This window comes from Trichosurus vulpecula, chromosome 7 (genome assembly GCF_011100635.1).
Source record: "Trichosurus vulpecula isolate mTriVul1 chromosome 7, mTriVul1.pri, whole genome shotgun sequence".
Classification (NCBI taxonomy): domain Eukaryota; kingdom Metazoa; phylum Chordata; class Mammalia; order Diprotodontia; family Phalangeridae; genus Trichosurus; species Trichosurus vulpecula.
In genome coordinates, this window is record NC_050579.1 from 259,752,873 (window position 1) to 259,773,896 (window position 21,024).

The 21,024-nt window shown below is 36.8% G+C and overlaps 1 protein-coding gene across 7 annotated transcripts in view; it reads right to left on the reverse strand.

Moving 5' to 3' along the window:
- The window catches only part of NDEL1 (nudE neurodevelopment protein 1 like 1), a 94,945-nt gene that overhangs the window by 56,087 nt on the left and 17,834 nt on the right, over positions 1–21,024 (reverse strand). The window contains exon 1 of one of the 7 annotated variants that reach the window (XM_036767259.1): positions 14,698–14,734. The exons of the other annotated variants lie outside the window; for them this stretch is intronic. The gene's annotated coding sequence lies outside the window, so the exon portion shown is untranslated. Of the gene's footprint in view, positions 1–14,697; positions 14,735–21,024 lie in introns of those variants that run through there. 7 annotated transcript variants of the gene reach the window in all.

A 21,024-nucleotide genomic window follows, 5' to 3' on the forward strand; every position in this document is an offset into this window, starting at 1 on the left:
ATATAGTGATAATAGTAATTAAACCCACAGAAGAGGATGACGTCAGCGAGCGAAAAGAGAAAGAGCTTTGGAGAACATCAACAGTTTGAGGGCATCACATGGACGATGAACCAGTCAAAGAGATAAAGAAGTGATTTGACAGAAGAAAACTAAGAGAGAATAGTATCACAAAAACCGAAGGGGAGCGCATAGCCAGGCAGAGAGAATGATCAAGCGTCAAATGCAGTGGATACGTAGAGAAGGAACTGAGAAGCGATCATTGTATCTGGCAATTAAAATATCTGGTAACTTCGAAGAGAAAGGTTTCAGTTCAGGGAAGCTGGACTGAAAATTGAGAAAGGAGGACAAGCAAGGGTACAGCTTTTTCTGGCAATCTGAGAAAAACCTTTAAGGTCTCTAAGGGAGAACTCAAGCTTCAATTCTCCTAGACACATTAAACTTGCACATGATAATGAAAAAATATTGCAAACTACAAGCAGACAGATAATATACCAAGCTACAACAATCAGGATTACAGTGGACTTCCCAAAAAAGATAAGTCATAACTGAAGAGACTAGAATATATAACACATAGAAAATTATGAAGCTTTGGTCATGAACTTAGATTTAGTTAACCAGTAAAACTAAGTATGCTAGAAGAAAAGAGAGAGCACATTCTTAACCATTTAGCGGCCCTATGTTCTTCAATAAAGTCTCTGAACAACAGGATAGCCTCCAAATATAAAGGGTACTTAAAACAATTCATGGTGGTCTAAATATTCTAGAAAGAAATTTAGAATTATGCTAAGGAACCGAATGAGATATCAATACCGTTTTGGTAGGCTTATACCCCAAAGAAATCAAAATAAAAAAGAAAGTTCTCATTTATACCAAAATTTTCCTAATAGCATGTTTCATAGCATAGTGAAAAAGAACTGGAAGCAAACTGGATGCTCACTGAATGGGGACTAGCTAAACAAGTGGCACATGAATGCAATAAAGCATTATTGCGCTATAAGAATGAATAAGAAAAATTCAAAGAGCCATAGGAAAACAAAGGAGTTGGTGCAAATTGATATAAGTACAAGCAGGAAAACAACACATATATACATACATACATACACACACATATAATGACTACAACAATGGAAATGAAAGAACAGCAGCAGCAACAACAACCCTGAAGACTAAGAGGCAAGGCAGGATAGAATACCAGCCCTGGAGTCAGAAGGACCTGAATTCAAATCTGGCCTTATACACTTACTAGCTGTGTGACCCTGGGCAAATCACTTAACCCAAACTGGCTCAAAAAAAAAGACTTTAATTATAATGATCTGACTATATGCAACTGTCATAATTGTTATGGGCCTTGTTTTTCTTGTCTTTTCAATAAGCAGGGGAAAAGGAGAAGAGAATTTGGAACTGAAAATAAAATTGAATAAAAAATTATTACAGTTATAGTGACCAAACTTGCCTCAAAAAGACATAAAAAAATTCTTTTTTCTCCCTTCTTGGGGTTGAGTATTATATAAACTGTCAGTCTAGGTTGATGATTACTTTTGTTGAACGACTCTGGTTTTTTTTGTCATGAGATGACTCTAGGTAGGCAGGGGGGAGGGTTATATTTATAAATGAAGGTGGTAAAAACCAAAAGATATTAATAAATGTTTTTAAAATCTTGTTTAGGCACAAAAAATTCAGATGTCTTAAATCAAGATAAAACACTTAACAAAATGTGAGAACTCTCAGAAAATTGTGTTACCTAAATCACTAAATATTTCAGAAAGGGGTTTCAGGTAAGAAAAAAAAAAGGAGAGAAGGCATAAAATAATCCCAAAGGGAGGATTATTTTTAACAAAGTGGAGGTCCAAGTTGAAACTACATAGCTATTAATATTACTCACCACAAAGATCACTGACTCTCTATATTGTGCCACCCCAGACAATCTATTCAGTTCTGAAATTCACCTTAAGACAAAGCTCGAAAAAAAAATTAAAATTAAAAAAAGAGAGACAAAGCTTGCTGGAGAGTTAAGTAGAAACTTTGACCTCAATCCTCAGTACCTAGCCAGTCCCAGACTGGACATCCATTCCAACCATCCCTAGACAGAGGACATTTTACCCTCCCCGGGCATTTTACCATCCCTCTGCCATGACAACCCAACTCCCACCTCTTTCTATCGATTTGCTCAGAGAATAATTATCAAATCAACATTAGCATTGCTACCGAAAAGGGCCAGAAAATCTACTACCACTAAGAATTCCTGTGATTCTGAACAGACTGACTGGAGCCAAGTTCCTTTCCCTAGCCACAACTTCTGTTCATCTCATGCCCATCCCATGTCAGCCCTACCCTTTCCACAGTCCTTATCCAGTTCTAACCTACCTTTCCATTTTGCCCAATGGAACCCTTATTCTATTTTTAACAAATTACCTTTCGTAGTAGAACTGTTCTACCTGGTTTCCCCCATAATACATCCCTAGCAATCCTCTTTAGCACTGAGTGGACCTTTTCTCCTGCCTCTAGGACACACTGGGCAAGGAAGAGTATGTATACTCCTCATTCCTCAATGCCTCTTCCAGGTCCCTTCCCCTACACCACCTTCATGTAGTCATTTTCTTCCTTTGTGGTCCACTCTACCCAGGTATATCACCTTACCCAGATCATGGTGGCTATCTTGACCACAACCCAAGTCATTCTCCTTTCTTTCTTAGTTTGGCACATGGCTCAGTCTTCCTGCCCTTTTACTTGGGTACTTCAATTTACATGATAATGTCATCTCAAATACTCTTGCTCATCAGCTTATCTGCCTCCTCAGCTCCTATGATCTTCACCACCTCAGCCACACATAAGGTTGTTTATACCTTTGACCTTCGTCTCACAAAAACTCACAAATGAATGAAACAATGCTTACTCACAAGGAGCTTGAGCTTAACCTATGTAAATTAATTATCACAATGAGACCACCTAAAAACCATCTCAGCCAATAAATTATTTTTTGTCATGCAAAGGGATATGGAAGCCAAAGGCAATAATGGTTTGGAAGTGAGGTATCAAAAATGAGACTGGGAACACTCCTGAATGTGGTGGAACCTGAATAAAATATAACTGAGAAATATTTAACAAAATAAATAAAATAAAATAGAACACAGATAATGTTAACATGTCATTTTCTAAGTCAATATGTGGCCTGAAAAGATCTTCACGTACTATTTAGTAGCACTCCATCTCCCCATTTCTATTTGAGTTGTGACACCAATGGTTGAGAGCATAAACTCATTTGTAAAATCTTACATGCTATTTCCCTGATGCAAACTAACTGAAGGCAGGGACTATTCCACTTTAGTCTTGGTTTCCTCAACACTTAGCACAGCACCAAGCACACAGAAGGAACTTAATAAATGCTTGTTGACTAATTGAAGACTGTGAGCAGTAGTTGCCTCATAAAATAAGATGCAATGGAAGGGAAATTAAATTAAAAGAAAATCTAGTTAGAGACACAATAAAGCAAAAATCATTAAGAGTGAAATTGGAAGGGCAAAGAGGCAAAAACATAAATGTTGTATCTATATTTTTATATAACAAATTCTTTTCTTCATTGACAGTGGAGGTACATATTTGGACTCAAATACCAGTGTCCCGAATAGTGAAAGATGGGAAGAGCGGCTAGACTAGACCAAGCATGTGCAAAGAAGTTATATCTTTATGAGAACGAAAAAAGGCAACAGAGAATATTAATAATTACTGACCCTTATACATACTTCCTAGCTCTATTAAAATTGTATAAGAAACATCTACATAAACAATGAGAGTATTCTTAGAATCATAGCTGATTTCCAATGTGCCTCCTCTTCCACCTCCCTTTTAACCATTCTCCCACCCGCCCTCAAAAAGAGCACTTCTGGCTAAGATAGCTGCCTGAATAGAATATGCTGGAAGCCCAGCTCCCATATATCCACTCCAACAAAAATACTGCATCAGATCAAATAATGACCAAGAAATACAACTAAGTAACTACAGTGAGTGACTTAATCCATCCCAGTACCATACAAAATGCCAAAAGCCCACAGTGCAATTGTAAAGGGGATCCACTAGAAAAGCCAGTACCAATGCAAGCAAACAAGAAGAAAGTCTCTCAGCACAACTAGAGATGGGCCAGAGATGCCAATAGTCTGAAAGGTTCTATATTGAGACAGAAAAAGCAGACAGTTCCTAAAGCAAAGTCCCACGATATTAATGCTGGAAGTCACCTAGAGCCACAGCAACCAATATAGATGTAGTAGCACTCAGTTTGGGACATCTCAGGCCTAGGGGTTCTGAGTTCCATAGCATTCTGGCCTAAGATGCCACAGAAGGCTCTGAAAACCTAAATCTCAAAGATCCAGGAGGACCTAAAACCTACTGGCATTCTTATCACAGACACTTCTGAGGGGTAAAGATAGGCAGGTATAGATCCAGAGTAAGCAAAATGACTAACTGCCCAAAAATATACCAGTGGATATACCTACCCTTGGCACAATGCCCTACTTCAGGATCCAAGGCCGGAGATGTATGTAAAAAAACAAAGATACCAACCACTAGAATTAGAATTACTACAGATCCAGACAATTATTATAAATCCAAAGATAATTAAAAAGATCTAACCTAGAAGAGAGACAGTCCAAGAGAAGTATCAAGTATAAATCCAAAGAAAAACATGGATTTTCCACAAGGACTACAATAGAGAAAAAAAAATTTTAATGAAATAAAAGACCTGGCAAGAATGAACTGAAAGGCAAAAAAAAAAAAAAGAGTTTAAAATGTTAAAATGTACCAAAGTAGCATGCTCTCTGGAAATTAGGTAGACCAAATATAAATCAATGACTACATGAGACAAGAAATGTTGGAAAGCAAAAAATTGTAACAAAGACAGGCAAAAGCAAAAGATAAAATGATCAAATGTGACAGTTTATGCAACATTCTTTACCTACAATCCCTCACCTCTTTGAGAAAAGGGATCTGTTACAGCATCTGTTCTACATGAATAAAGGGCAAAGGAAGACATGGGCTGTGGAGAGGCAAGGCTGTGGTAGTTAAGGATGACAGGGAGTAAAAAGAAAGGATTATCATCTTCACAGACAGCAACTCTGAATCATAGGAATAGAATAAATAGGAGTTTACCTCCACAGGATGGGGAAACAATCAGATGAGTTTATTTGTGTATCTAATTTTAAAGGAATTTATAAGTTTACTGCTTCAAGCACAAAACTAGAAACTAGACACTATGGCTATCAGAAGGTAGCTAAGTAACAATTACTCAGGCATGAGACATGAAGAAACTCAGGTACACAAAGAACATGGCAACATGTTCAGGGTGTCTTCATGGTATTCAAGTTTAACAACATATTAATTGTGAAATAGGCCTATTAGAGCCATCTTACAGTTTACAAACACCTAAAATAATGAAATGCACCTAATATAATGAAAATGGTCAACATCAAAACAAGGTCTAGAAATCTTTTTGAATTAATATTCATTAATCATTGCAGGGTGGAAAAGGGGGAAAAATAAAGTGAAAGAAAATATCAATTAAAGGAAACACCATTCAATCTACTTTTGTTTTTAAGGGGAAATACATACCTTTCTGTTTTGGGGAGGTCTTTTGTTACATGAAAATGTGAGTGTCAATTATGTTCTACTTTTTTTTTAATGTATCAAAATATATCAAATCATCAAGTCAAAAAACTGCTTTTCTATGTTCCCTTTTTTGTTTTTTTATTGTTTCTCCTCTTTTCTACATCACTCATTGTCCGCCAAATGTCCCTTCCTACCAAAGAAGTTTCATTTAATGTAGGAGAAAAAAACTAGATTAACCTGTCTGTAAATGCATTGGCTCATTTTAAACTTCTGGTTCAACACCTCTCTTCCAAGTGGTAGGAAGCATGCTTCAATGAGGTCTTCTGAAGTCATGACTGGTCATTACACTGATCAAAGTTCTTTAGTCTTTCAAAATTATTTTCCTTTACGTTACTGTAGTCATCATGTAAATTATTCTCTTACTATTACTCATTTGACTCTATACCAGCTCATACAAGTAGCCTCTAGTTTCTCTGAATCTGCCATGCTCAGCATTTTTTACTAGGCTATATTATTCCACTATATTCACAATAGGTTTAGCCGAACCTCGCAGGCACCCACTTTGATCATACAACTAGTAGTTCTTTGCTACAACAAAAAGTCGTACTATACAGAGTTTTGTACATAAGGATCCCTTCCCTCTGTTTTTTTTTAATCTCTTTGAGGTACATTCCTAGTAATGGCATCAAAGAGTCAAAAGGCCCATCCACACTTTGAAATATAGCTCCAACTGCTTTAAAGAATGGCTGGCCAAACATTAAATAAAAAAAAATAAAAGATAAAAGAATGGCTGGCTTAAATCACAACTTCACCAACAATGCTTTTTAGTATACTTGTCTTACAGACCCCCCCAACAATTGTCAATTTCCTTTTATTTGTGCCAATATGATGGAGTAGCACCTCAAAACAATTTCAACTTACATTTCTTTCATCATTAGTGAATTAAAGCATTTTTCCATATAATAATAGCTTGGATTTCTTCCACTGAGAAGTGCCTTTATTTATCTTACTTTGGAATGGTTTGTTCTTATAGATTTACGTTAATTCCCTGTGTAACTTGAATACCAGGCTTTTATCAGAGGAATTTGCTGCAACAATTCCCCCCCCCCCAATTAACAGGTTTCCTTCTAATTTTAACTACTGGCTTTTTTTGTGCAGAAGTTTTTCTATTTTATATAATCCAACTTGTCCATTTTATATTTTATGATCATCTCTATCACAGTTTGGTCAAAAATTCTCCCTTTCCCCTATCTGTATTTGTGAAAGATATCATCTCCTTCCCTGCTCCTCTAGTGGATCTTTATGTAGATGACATATCTATCCATTTGGAGCTTAATGTGGTATAAAACATGAGGTGTTTGCCTAAATTTAACTTCCGAGAGCCCATTTTCCAGTAGTTTTTGTCTTGTTTATGTAATATTTTAGTGATTTCCTTTTTTTAAGCAGTACTAAATAATTTTTGTGATAACTGCTATAATCATCATATTAGCCCATACCCCAAACACCTATTCCCTCTTTAGACTACATATTACAAAATAATATTAGGACAATACTTTAGTCTTGGTGCCTGGTCTACTCGGAATGGGGAAGCTTCTCAGTCTTTTATGAACTATCAATTTTGGAACAATAAATTCCTTTCTTTACAATTTTAAAAAATAACTTAAATTTTGCTGAGTTCACCAGCTCCCACCTGGCTGGCTAGGTATTACATTAATCAGTCTTCTCTTCAGCAACATAGTCATTCTTAAGTAGGTCCCATGAATTCTTTCTTCTTCTCTATGATCTAGAAACAGTTATGGTCAAATCTGCAGGTGGTATTGATAAACTCCGAGTCAGTCTTTAGGGTATGATGTTTCAACTGTTATCAGCAGACTGTCACAGGGTGGGAGAAAACATTTTGGTCCCTAAAACACAGCCTTTTGGCATGACAAAGCCACCAATCATTTCACCACAGTGACAAACCCTCTTATCAGACAGATTATAATCAGGAGGTGTCTTATTTCGAATCACCCTTAATATGGTACCACTAGCCAGTCTTCTGGATCTTTTTGAAGATCCTAGTGTAGCGAAGATCTCAGACCAGCCCAGGCCACAGATGCGCAGGAGATGAACCTCCAATACACTTTGCACAGGCCTTGAAGGGCATTACAGGGGAATTCTGAGTGTGCCAATGGACACAGATGCCTTTGCAACCCTTGTCCTTTGTTGTTGTTTTTTTTAATGCTTCAATCTGTATTCAGATATCATCAGTTCTTTCTCTGGGGATGGATAGCATTTTTCATCACAAATCCTTCAGAGTTGTCTTGGATCACTGTATTGCCGAAAATAGCTAAGTCATTCACAGCTGATTATCTTACAATATTGCTGTTACTTTGTACACAGTATATTTCACTGTATCAGCTCAGTGAGTCTTTCCAAGTTTTTCTGAGAACATCATGCTCATCACTTCTTATAGTAAAATAGCATCCCATCCTAATCACATAGCACAACTTTTTCAGCCATTCCCCAACCGATGGACATCTTCTTAATTTCCAACTCTTTGCCACCAAAAAGAGTTGCTATCAATATTTTTGTACATACAGGTCCTTTTCCTTTTTGTTTTTTATCTCTTTGGGGATGCAGACCTAGTAGTGGTATTACAAGGTCAAAAGGTATGCATGGTTTCATAGCCCTTTGGGCATATTCCAAATTGCTCTACAGAATGGCTGAATCAGCTCACAACTCCACCAACAATGCAGTAATGTCTCATTTTTCCCATATCCCCTAGAACATTTTTTTCCTTTTCTGTCCTATTAGCTAATCTGATAGGTATGAGGTAGTACCTCAGAATTGCTTTAATTTGTATTTCTCCAATCAATAGTGAGTTAGAGCATGTTTTTCATATGGCTTTATTTCATCTGAAAACTGTTCATTTTTTAATCACTTATCAGTTGGGGAATGGCTCTTTATTTTTAAAATTTTGACTCAGTTCTCCATATGTTTGAGAAATGAGGGCTTTATCAGAAAAACTTCCTTCAAAATTTTTTTCAGTTACTATTGCTAACTGTATTTCCCTCCATCCTGTTCCCTCCCCCATTTATTCTATTCTCTCTGACTACCCCCTCCACCAATCTGTCTTCCCTTTTATCACCTCCACGCCCTTCTTTTATCCCATTCCCCTCCTACTTTCCTGTACAGTATGATATCTATACTCAATTATTGAGTGTGTATGTTATTCCCTCTTTGAGCCAGTTCTGATGAGAGCAAGGTTCACTCACTCTCCCTCACCTCCCCTCTTTCCCTTCATTGTAAAAGCTTTTTCTTGTCTCTTTTAAGTGAGATAACTTACCCCATTCTATCTCTCCCTTTCCCTTTTTCCCCAGTACATTCCTCTCTCGCCCCTTAATTTTATTTTTTTAGATTATTATCCCTTTACATTCAACTCACACCTGTGCCTTTGTCTATTGTCCTAACAAAGAGAAAGACCTTATGAGTTATAAATATCATCTTCCTATATAGGAATGTAAATAGTTTAACCTTATTAAGTCCCTTATGATTTCCCTTTCCTGTTTACCTTAGTATGCTTCTCTTGAGTCTTGTATTTGAAAGTCAAATTTTCTATTCAGTTCTGGTCCTGTCATCAAGAATTCTTGAACCATCTCTATTTCATTGAATGCCAATTTTTCCCCCTGAACAATTATACTCAGTTTTGCTGGGTAGGTGATTCTTGGTTATAATCCTAGCTCCTTCGCCCTCTGGAAGATCATATTCCAAGCCCTCTGATCTTTTAATGTAGAAGTTGTTAAATCCTGTCTTATCCTAACTGTGGCTTCACAATACTTGAATTGTTTCTTTCTGGCTGCTTTTAATATTTTTTTCTTGATCTAGGAAGTCTGAAATTTGGCTACAATGTTCTTGGGAGTTTTCATTTTGAGATCTCTTTCAGGAAGTGATAGGTGGATTCTTCCAATCTCTATTTTACCCTCTGTTTTTAGAATATCAGAGCAGTTTTGCTTGATCATTTCTTGAAAGATGGAATCTAGGCTCTTTTTTTTATCATGGCTTTCAGGTAGTCCATTAATTCTTAAATTATCTCTCCTGGATCTATTCTCCAGGTCAGTTGTTTTTCTAATGAGATATTTCACATGTCTTCTACTTTTTCATTCTTTTGGTTTTGTTTTATTGTTTCTTGATTTCTCATAAAGTCATCAGATTCCATTTGCTCAATTTTCATTTTTAAGGACTTATTTCTTCAGTGAGCTTCTGTACCTCCTTTTCCATTTGGCCAATTCTACTTAAGGACTTTTTTTTTCTTCAGTGAATTTTTGTGCCTCTTTTTCCATTTGGCCAATTCTACTTTTTAAGGCAGTCTTTGCCTCACTGGCTTTTTTGACCTCTTTTGCATTTGGTCTAGTCTGTTTTTTAAGGTGTTATTTTCTTCAGTATTTTTACCAGGCTGTTGACTCCTTTTTCATGCCTTTCTTGTATCACTCTCATCTCTCTTCCCAATTTTTCCTCTATCTCTCTTACTTGATTTTTAAATCCTTTTTGAGTTCTTCCATGGCCTGAGACCAACTCATATTCTTCTCGGAGGCTCTGGATGTAGGAGCTTTGTTACCCTCTGAGTGTGTGTTTTGATTTTCCTTGTCACCATAGTAACTTTTTATGATCAGATTTTTCCTTCTTGTTTGCTCATTTCCCCAATCTATTTTTTCAATTTTAACTCTTTGTTAAAGTAGGGCTCTGCTTCCAGGGTGGAGGGTGCAGTATCCCAAATGTCAGGGGCTTTGAGTAGCTGTTTTCAGAGATACTTCTAGGAACCTGTAAGTTTTTAGGTCTGATCTAAGGTATGAACCAAGGAGAAGTGTGTTTACTACTCTCTTGGCCTGTGCTCTGGTTTGTGACTAGGATCCCCACTCCACTGCAGCCACAAACTCTGGTGTGCTAGTGTTCCTCCTCGCCCTGGGACTGCCACCCAGATCCAAGTACGGGCAAATGGACAAAGTTCTGCCTCAGTGCTAGCAGAGAGACCCCTATAGTCTCCTTCCAACCAGTTGTTCAATCCCCTTAACCATCCATGGGCAGAAATCTCCAGAAGCTGTTGCTGCTGTTGATACAGTGACTCCCAAGGCCTGGTCCTGGTTTGCTGGGGCTGGGTCTCTGCTAGCATGGCCTGCACTGGACCGTGCTCCACTCTTACCCAAGTGCGACAGACCTTTCCTGCTGACCTTCTAAGTTGTCTCTGGCTGGAAAATTATTTCACCCCGTCCTTTTGTGGGTTCTGCTGCCCCAGGAATTGTTTTATGGCATTATTTAAAGGTATTCAGAGGGGTTCTTGGGAGAGCTCAGTTGAGTTGCTGCCTTTTCCCCACCATCCCCTTTGTTATCCTAATGACAATAATCATTGCCTTCTGCCCGCACCAGCTGCTCCAGCTTCTCTTGGTCCCAGCCTACTTTTTACCTGAATCTCCAGCAGATGAGGTTTCTTCTGCCTTGAGGAAACAAATCCAACTGGGCGTAGCCAATAACCCAGATAACCTAGCAGTATTTTTTCATACTGCTCAAGTCTTTGACCAACTGTTTCTTGCCATCATCCTGCCATTTCTTGCAGTTCTGGATGAAGGCCTTGTTAGAATCACCTTTTATACTCATCAGTGATGTGCTCAACATATTTGGTGTTGAATATCTGGAGGCCACAGGGATTTGTATGTAGCCATCAATGCCTACAATGACCATGAAAGGAGGGGTGTAGGTTTCTATGGTGTGTGTTTTAACAACTTCCCTCTTGTTCACCTTGGAGCCAGTCCTGTTCAATTTCTGAACAATGTGAATCATGTAGCACACAACCTTGTAGTACACGCCCCCATACAAGGCTGTGAGGTGGATGGGCTTAGCAGGGTTATCTCTTCACCTTCCTCTTGTGCCTGCTGTTTTACTTCTGAGGCAGGAAGCAGAGAACTTCTTGTGAGACATATGCTGCTGTTGCCAGTACAAATGGTACTGAGTTTTGATTGTATTGCATCATTCTTACTAAAAGCCAATCCATTCTCTAAAGGAAGAAGATAAATCATTCCAGGAAGGATTCTTCTCCAAAACTGATTAGGGCATTATCCAACTCAGAGAAAGAAGTCTTTGATTAATTTAATTAATAAAAGTATCTCCTGAATTAACCTCTGACCAGGTTGAAAGAAGACTCTCTTTAGAAGTTTAAAGAAGAATTGCATAGTTTTAGGAAGATGATTCTCCAGGATACAACCAAAAGTTGTTTTATTTTTTCTAAAATGATACTGTTTCCTAATCTGCATACTCCAGTTTAATCTTGTTTATACAATTTAGTCTTTGATTTTGAAACCTATGGATTTTACAAAGAAAAAGGCTTGGGTTAGAGAGATTTTCCAAAAGATGTTGAGTCCCTCTCTCCCTTTGGATTTCTGAATATCTCTCTCGCTCTATCTCTTTGCTAAGGTACTAAGACTTAAAATCATTTAATTAACAAATATGTCTCTGACAAGCTTATACCAAAATACAGAGTATTGAGGTCTTCGTCCCACAATGATTTTTTTTTTTAATATAGTTTGAGACCTGGTATTGCCAGGTCCCCTTCATTCCTATTTTTTCTTGTTGTTTCTCTCAAGATTCTAGACCTTTTGCTACTTCATATGAATTAAATTTCTTCAAGTTCTATAAAGTAACCCTTTGGCATGGCACTAAATTCATAACTTAATTTAGCTAGGTATTACACTAACCAGTGGTGGATTCAAATAAATTAACAACCGGTTCTCCGCCATAATGACTGTTTTAAGTATACAAAAAGATATACTGAAAGGTAGTTAAATATTTCATGCATTTAAAAGAGGTACAGCAAACTGGATTATGTTATAAGAAAGAGTTTTAAAAAATATTAATGAAAAATATTAAATAATACCTGACAAAAACACATCCTCGTGAAGCGAAAGCAGCCACATGACCACCGCAGCTAATGTTGGAACATATGCAGAAACAAAACTCATTCTACCTATTCTAACGCTTTTTTCCTTCTGCTTCCATGGCTTCCGAAATAGGCAATAAGATAACCCCCAATCTATATTTCTATTGGTTTATCATGTCCCAGCTTCCTATTGTTTTCACCATTCAGGGAATACCAGCGCACTCACACTATCTCGGGGGAATTTTGGGCATAACACAAAGCAGGAACAAATGACAGCTTGTCACCCTCTGGTTATCACTTTTTCTCTTTACATTATATGTTTATTTACTGAATTAACAAAAATGAGGGAATTAGGGGTAGAGCCAAGATGTCAGCTGGAAAGCAGGGACTTGCATAAGCTCCCCCCGCCAGGTCCCTCCAAAAACCTATTAAAAAAATGGCTCTGAACAGACTCTAGAACTGCAGAACTCACAAAATAGCAGAGAGACGCAAGGCTCCAGCCCAGGACAGCCTGGATGGTTGCTGGGTGAGGTCTATTGTGCACAGAGCTGGGAGTGGAGGGAAGCAGAGCCCAGCATGGGCGGCGGCGGGACCAACCAGACCAGGAGCCGGGTGGAACAGGCCCTAGCACCCTGAATCAGTGAGCTGCAGCAGTTACCAGACGTCTCAACCCACAAACACCAAAGACAACAGAGAAGGTTAGTGGGAGAAGCTATGGGGAAAAGAGTGAAAGGAGTTCCTAGTTTGGCCACCACCCCAGGGGCAGCAGAGGTGGTGCCGCTACAGAAATACAGCTGCAGTTGCTTCTGGCCCCAAGCCCACCTGGTGGGAAGAATTAAGTGGCAGATCAGAGCAGGAGTACAGAGCCTGTTTAAGATCGGAGTCAGGTCCAGCTTGGCAGTTCTTGGGGAAGGAGGAGCGCTGGTGTGGCAGAGCTGGCTGTATAGAAATAGCTCTGAAAACAACAGCACATCCCCTCAAGCTTGGAACAAAGTACTCTCTACTCTACAAGCAGTCATACCCCACTGAAAAACTCAAGGGTCAAGTTAGTTGGATGGGAACATGGCCAGGCAGTGAAAACACACCCAGATTCAGTCTCAGACTTTGGAATCTTTCTTGGGTGACAAAGAAGACCAAAACACACAGCCAGAAGAAGTCAACAAAGTCAAAGAGCCTACTTCAAAAGCCTCCAAGAAAAACATGAACTGGTCTCAGGCCATGGAAGAGCTCAAAAAGGATTTGGAAAAGCAAGTTAGAGAAGTAGAGGAAAAATTGGGAAGAGAAATGAGAATGATGAGAGAAAACCATGAAAAACAAGTCAATGACTTGCTAAAGGAGAACCAAAAAGTACGGAAAAAAATACCGAAGAAAACAACACCTTAAAAAATAGACTAACTCAAATGGCAAAAGAGCTCCAAAAAGCCAAGGAGAAGAATGCCTTGAAAGGCAGAATTAGCCAAATGGAAAAGGAGGTCCAAAAGACCACTGAAAAAAAAAACACTACCTGAGAAATTAGATTGGAGCAAGTGGAAGCTAGTGACTTTAGGAGAAATTATAAAACAGAACCAAAGGAATGAAAAAATGGAAGCCTACGTGAAATATCTCATTGGTAAAACCACTGACCTGGAAAATAGATCCAGGAGAGATCATTTAAAAATTATTGGACTACCTGAAGGCCACGATGAAAAAAAGAGCCTAGATATCATCTTTCAAGAAATTATTAAGGAGAACTGCCCTGACATTCTAGAGCCAGAGGGTAAAATAGAAATTGAAAGAATCCACAGATCACCTCCTGAAAAAGATCCCAAAAAGAAAACTCCTAGGAATATTGTCACCAAATTCCAGAGCTCTCAGATCAAGGAGAAAATACTGCAAGCAGCCAGAAAGAAACAATTTGAGTACTGTGGAAATGCAATCAAAATAACACAAGATCTAGCAGTTCTACATTAAGGATCGAAGGGCTTGGAATATGATATTCTGGAGGTCAATGGAGCTAGGATTAAAACCAAGAATCACCTACCCAGCAAAACTGAGTATCATGCTCCAAGGCAAAATATGGATTTTCAATAAAATAGAGGACTTTCAAGCCTTCTCAGTGAAAAGACCAGAGCTGAATAGAAAATTTGACTTTTAAACACAAGAATCAAGAGAAGCATGAAAAGATAAACAAGAAAAAGAAATCACAAGGGACTTACTAAAGTTGAACTGTTTTGTTTACATTCCTACATGGAAAGATGATGTGTATTATTCATGAGACCTCAGTATTAGAGTAGCTGAAGGGAATATGCATATATGTGAGTGTATGTATGTATACATGTATGTGTGTGTATATATATGTATATATATATATATATACACACATATATAAAGAGGGCGCAAGGTGAGTTGAATATATAGGGATAATATGTAAAAAAATAAAATAAAATTAAGGGATGAGAGAGGAATATATTGAGAGAGGGAGACAGGGAGAGACAGAATGCGGTAAATTATCTCGCATAAAAGTGTCAAGAAAAAGCAGTTCTGCAGGAAGGGAAGAGGGGGCAGGTGAGGGGGAATGAGTGAATCTTGCTCTCATCAGATCTGACCTGAGAAGGGAATAACATATATACTCAATTGGGTATATTACCCCACAGGAAAGGAGGAGGAAGAAGATAAAAAAGGGGGGATGACAGAAGGGAAAGCAGATAGGGGGAGGAGGTAATCAAAAGCAAACACTTTTGAAAAGGGACAGGGGTCAAGGGAGAAAATTCAATAAAGGGGGATAGGTTAGGAAGGAGCAAAATATAGTTAGTCTTTCACAACATGAGTATTGTGGAAGGGTTTTACTTAATGATATGCATGTGGCCTAAGTTGAATTGCTTGCCTTCTTAGGGAGGGTGGGTGGGGAAAGAAGAGGGGAGAGAATTTGGAACTCAAAGTTTTAAAAACAGATGTTCAAAAAAAAAAAGTTTTTGCATGCAACTAGGAAATAAGATACACAGGCAATGGGGCGTAGAAATTTATCTTGCCCTACAACACAGGAAGGGAAATGGAGATGGGAGGGGAGTGGGGTGACAGAAGGGAGGGCTGAATGGGGAAATGGGCAACCAGAATATAAGCCATCTTGGAGTGGGGGGGAGGGTAGAAATGAGGAGAAAATTTGTAATTCAAACTCTTGTGAAAATCAATGCTGAAAACTAAATATATTAAATTAAATAAATACTCTCATCAAAAAAAATGAGGGAATTAAAATGTAGTATTTCATCAAAGGTACAATGAGTTAAGAAATGAATAAACAATACAAGCATAATTCTGCCAATTTTTTTTTACCTATGGACAGAATGAGGCTTAGAAAATGCTGTTGCGCAGAAGAACATTAAAAAAGAGTAAGAAATGTAAATTTGTGATTTCCACATTAGGCAGGTGCCCAGGCGCTCACCTTAGAGAGAACCCTGATTACAAGTGCCATTTTAACAACCAGTTCACCGAACTCAACACAAAATTAGGTTATCAGTTCTGTCGAACTGGTGCAAACTGGCTGAATCCCATCACTGATATTAACCCAGTCCAACCAGAAGCAATTATTTTAAGTCTTCATTCAGTAAAGAACATTTAGCATTGAATTCACAGAAGTCCTGAGCATGTTTTGATAGATGAATTCCCAGATAGTTTTTCATTTTGATAGTTTTAAATTAATTTCTTTCTCTATGATCTTCCTATTGAGTTTTATTAATAATATGAAGAAAAACATTATTTTTATGAGTTTATTTTCTATACTGCTTCTTTACTGAAATTGTTTCGATTAATTTTTAGTCAAATCTCTAGGTTCTCTAAGTAAACTAGATTCGCAAAAAAATAATATTTTTGTTTGTCCTTATTCCTACAATTTCTTTATCCTTTCATGTAACAAAAGCCACCATTTTAGGATGACATCATATAAGTGATAAAAATTAACACCTTTGCTTCACCTCAAATCTTTTTCAAATATAATTCTAGCTCTTAGTTTTACATACATACTATTTACCACATTAAGGAAAACTCCATTTATTCCTATGCTCTTTAGGTTTTTAAATTTATATAAATGGGTGGCATATTTTGTCAAAAGTTTTTTTTGCATCTATTGATATAATCATGTCATTAATATAGTTTTTTTTTTTAATTAGCAAAGTCTCATGTTTAGTTTCCTTAATGCTGAACCAATCCTATATTCTTGGTATAAATCCACCATGGCTATACTATATAATTTTAATATGTTACTTTATCAGTTTTGCTAATATTTTATTCAGCACTTTGTATGGATATTTATTAGACACTGCTCTGTAATTTTCTTTCTCTGCTTTGTTTTTCCCAGGTTTGAGTGTAAAGTGACAAATAGGAGGATGCCATCTTTTGCTGTCTTGTCAAAAAGAAAGGCTCTTTTTATACCAAAATATTTGCAGCAGCACTTTTTGTGGTTGCAAAGAATTGAAAATAAAGTAGATATCCACCAATTGGAGCATGGCTAAATAAATTGTGGTATGGAATGGAATATTACAATGCTATAAGGGTAAATAAGACAAAACTAGAGAAGCAAAGAAACACTTAAACAAACTGATGCAAAGTGAAATAATAAGCATAACCAGGAAAACAATATGCACAATTTTTAAAATAATTTCATTTCTTCATGAGCTGTAAATCATTTTTTCATTTTCTTTTTAAAAATTTGGCTTTCTCTTTTTAAAATCAGTTTGTAAATTTGTCTTGTTTTGCACTCCCCTGCCCCCCAAAAAAAAAAGAGCCTTGCGGTGTTCATCAATTCCATGAGGGTTTTTTGATGTCATCTTTGATTTTTTCAGACTTTTTATTTTGATTTTTATTTGGGAGGTGATTTGTTACAAATAATTTATCTGTTCTTTTTATCTTTTGTGGATGAATATTTAGAGATATAAATTTCCCACAAGGACCGCTTTGGTTGTTTTTGAAAACTTTTGGTACGCTCTCTCATTGTTGTCATGTTTATAAAATTATTTATTGTTTATATAATTTGTTCTTTGACCATACATTCTTTTGTATATTAGGCTACACTTAATTTTGAATCCTTTCTTCAAATACTCTTAATTGTAATTTTTGTTGCATTATGGAGTATGCAGCAAAAGATCAATTAGTTTCTGCTTTTCTGCATTTGTTTGTAATGCATTAGCACAGGGCTGTCCAACCTTAGGTTTTTATTGAAATAATAGACAATATATTTTGATTTGCCATTTTAGTGAAAGCTCTGCGGGTTTACTAAAGTAGTTATGTAAATTTCTATGCTTGTAGGTGGGTGCATAAATAGCTGTATGTGGCCTTGGACAGCCCTGCAATAGCAAATGGTCAATTTTGTAAAGCGTGCAATGCAAAGTTGAGGTATATGTATACTTCTTTTGATTCCCATTCAGTAATCACTAGAGATCTAATATAGCTAATATCTCTAAAATTCTACTTGGATCCTTAAGTTTTTCTTGTTTACATTTTTATTAGCTTTGTCTAGGTCTAAAAAGAACACACTGAGGTCCTCAAGTTTGTGTTTTGTTTCTCCCCGTATTTCAATTAGCTTTATCTTTAAATATTTTGATGCTATGCCATTCAGGGCATATATATTAAATACTGTCAGTCAGTCATACAGCATTTATTAATTATCTATTATGTACTTGGCAGTATGCTAAACACTGGGGATATAAAGGCAAAAAATAGTTTCTGCTCACAAAGAACTGACAGTCTAAAGGGGGAGACAACATGCAAACTATGTATAGGCAAGATATATACAGTTAGGTCACAATTAATGTAAGTTCAAATAATGCAAAATTCAATTTAGTAAAAATTATAAAATAATACCAGATTTAATTTTTTTAACCAGAAATAATACCACATTTAATGTGAGTCAAAATTCAATTGATGTGATAGATGCAAGCTAGTCAAGGCTTTTAAAACACCACTAAGTCATCCATCTGCACTGGCCTATAGTTGAGCATGGATATTATGTGCTACTGCACATAAGAATTGTGTTCTCTTTTTTTTTTTTGAGAGGGCTTAAAGAAATGATATTAAGAAGACATTCTCAATGCACCTTAAGGGGAGTAAAAGGTCTACAAGTGTTACACATCACAGGTTTTTAGATTTTTTCAATGTATTGATCAGTTGTAGTTATTTTTTCCTCTTTTTCTTTCCTTTTTTTGTCTTTAAAAAAATACTATTTGTATATGGAGTGGCCCTCTAGGAGGGGAAGGGATACTGAGTATGGAAAAAACAAAAGACATCAATTTAAAAAATGCCCAGTTTCAAATTGGCAGTCAATAAACATTAAGTGCCTACTATGTGCTAGCCACCATATTAAGCTTTAGGAATATAAGGAAGGGCAAAAGAGAGTCCTTGCCCTCAAGGAACTCACAATCTAATGGAAGAACAATCTAATAAAGGAAGACAATGCATAAAAGAACTTGAAGAGGGGTGGGGAGCATTACCAGGTATGGGAAAGGGCATTATCAAGTCTAGAGTGTGGCCTTCCCCAATCAAAGGGAAGAAAGGGCTGGACCCAGGGACAAGGACCACTGAAGAAGTGTGACTTTCAGGACTGATGTTATATTCCAATACAGTGACATTCCAAAAACTAAGATGAAATCCAGGAGAGTACAACCAGGACGGAAATGAGAAACGAGGAAGGGGGTTTTTAATAAAATGAACAAAAGGAAAAATACTTCAGATGGAAACACTGCCACCACAAAAAAGAAGCTTGTTACTACATTAGAACAAAAATTTGATGTAACTGAACAGTATGAATAAGGTCATATAGTAACACTACAACAGAGTAAAATGTTGGAATGTCTGAATCTATGGTATGGAATATTATAAAATATGCAGGTGAAATAAAAGGGTAAAGTTACATCAGTTTTTTGTGCTCTGCAAACAACTACAAGGAACAGGAGTGTGACACAGATAGAAATGGCACGTCTTTTAGCTGTACAGATAGAAAACTGTAATCAAAACACATTCTTTTTAGCACCCATTCAGACAAAAACATCAAGTATATAATAGTGAAAGAAAATGGAAATGAAATGGATAGTGAGGAAATAATACATCATGTTAAAACTACCAGAGAGGTGGACAGAGTGCAGATGACAATATGGCAGTTAGGTATTTTGATTTTTTTTAAGAAAATAATCAAAGGATACATTAATCAATAAATTTTTAATTTAGTGGCTGAACTTATTCTGGAAAAAGGATGCCTCCCAGAATTTACATTTCTAAGAAAGAAAAACTCACATTAATTTAAATTGTCTAAGGTAAATTAGGAGATTACATTTTCATATTTATCATTATTATACTTAATATTATTGCATTTATATTTTAATTAAGGGATTTTAAACTAAAACCAATGCTTCTTTATGTACTGAATTCCTTACACTGTGAGAAGCTACTGGAAGCTCTATCGCTTCCAGTTCTTCCAGAAAGCATAAGTAACTAAAGCTATTTTCTAATGCTGCTGAAAAATACTTCAAGGACAATATCATTTTAAAGCATTATTAATTTTTGGTAATGCCCCTGGTAACTTGGTTTACTGCATGAGAATGGAGTGTGCAAGATTGCAAAGATGTAGATAAAGCTCTCTGCACCTACCAGCATATGTATGAAAATTCAAAGAAATAGAAAACAGTTTTAGAGTAATCACCAAAATATTTTAAGCAATAAAGATATTTTCATCACATTATCAGTGTAGGCTTATTTTTAGCATTTATCTCTCAGGGTTGTTGTGAAGATCAAGTAAGATAATATTTGTAAAGCTCTTAGCATAGTACCTGACACATGGTAGGTGCTGAATAAATAAATACTTGTTTCCTTTCTTTGGGTGTAATATTCAGTAACTTTTTTTTTATTTTGCTTTCTATAACTACTTTATTACCTTGTTTGTAATAAACGTGAATTAGAAATACATTTTTATTATCCTTTGCTGTTATGTTATGTAGAACCAATTGCCCAATTTACAGATATTTATAACACTGAAATATACAAATTCAAATATGTAACCACTTTTCAGGATTCATTATTTGCACTAATCAGGACCTGAGCAAGACAACTTGGAGGTAATCTCCGAGGGAGGGCAGTGGCAGTAAAGAGGATTAGGAAAACTTTCTTGTAGAAGGCAGAATTTTAACTGGAACTTGAAAGAAGCCAGGGAAGCTAGGAAGCAAAGATGAGAATAGAAAGAGTTACAGGAGTAGAGAATAGCCAAGTGAAAATCTTGAGAGTTAGAAGACGGAGCGTCAGGTGTGAGGTGTTCAAGGAGACCAGTTACACTGGATCACAGAGTTACATGGAAGGGAATAAAGTGTAATCGGACTGGAAACGTAGGAAGGGGCCAACGGGGGTGGGGAACCTGCAGCCTCAAAGCCACATGTGGCCCTCTGACTGAATCCAAACTTCACAGAACAAATGCCCCTTAATAAAAGGATTTATTCTGTAAAACTTGGACTCTGTCAAAAGGCCATATCCAAGGACTTGGAAGGCCACATGTGGGTTCCAGGCCGCAA